The sequence below is a fragment of the Octopus bimaculoides genome, chromosome 10 (assembly GCF_001194135.2).
Source record: "Octopus bimaculoides isolate UCB-OBI-ISO-001 chromosome 10, ASM119413v2, whole genome shotgun sequence".
NCBI classification, from domain to species: Eukaryota; Metazoa; Mollusca; class Cephalopoda; order Octopoda; family Octopodidae; genus Octopus; species Octopus bimaculoides.
Window position 1 is genome coordinate 34211063 of NC_068990.1, and position 799 is coordinate 34211861.

Here is a 799-nt window from a genome sequence, read left to right on the forward strand (position 1 = left end):
AGATAGATAGATAGATAGATAGATAGATAGATAGATAGATAGATTGATAGATAGATATACTTACATTTATACATGCATACACATACACAATATATCTTTATATATAGAAACACATGTACGGGACTATGCTCATGTTTCCAGACAATATGCCTGTTCTTTTTCTTAAAGCCAAGTCAATTTGGAGGATTCTTGAATCCCGAGATTATCTCCCCTTTTCAAGTAGAACTGATCCTAATTGCCATTTGATGATTATGATACATCCTCTAGCGGTGGAAATAACATCAATAAATCAAGAATTTTTGTTGTATGGTATTTGACATACCAGCATTTGTCTATGTTATTCCAATGCATGGCACTTGACACTCTGAGTTATTTCTCTTATCTCCTTTTTTGCTTAAATAACGCCAATTACCTAGGCCTCATCTGTTTCCTATTCTCTTTTGTGTACATCTAAGTCCTTCAGCTACTGGATATTAGGTCAGGCAATTATCACACTGATGAAGGCTACTTGTTGTTGTTGGCACTCTGTCGCTTACGACGTTGAGGGTTCCAGTTGATCCGATCAACGGAACAGCCTGCTCGTGAAATTAACGTGCAAGTGGCTGAGCGCTCCACAAACACGGGCACCCTCTTGGGGATATTCAGCGTGACACAGTGTGACAAGGCTGACCCTTTGAATTACAGGCACAACAGAAACAGGAAGTAAGAGTGAGAGTAAGCTGTGGTGAAAGAGTACAGCAGGGTTCGCCACTATCCCCTGCCGGAGCCTCGTGGAGCTTTTAGGTGTTTTCGCTCAATA

At 40.4% G+C, this 799-nt stretch overlaps 1 protein-coding gene across 5 annotated transcripts in view; it reads left to right on the forward strand.

Moving 5' to 3' along the window:
- Nucleotides 1-799, forward strand: part of LOC106867250 (ELAV-like protein 1) — a 120425-nt gene that overhangs the window by 33256 nt on the left and 86370 nt on the right. The gene's annotated exons all lie outside the window — the stretch shown is intronic.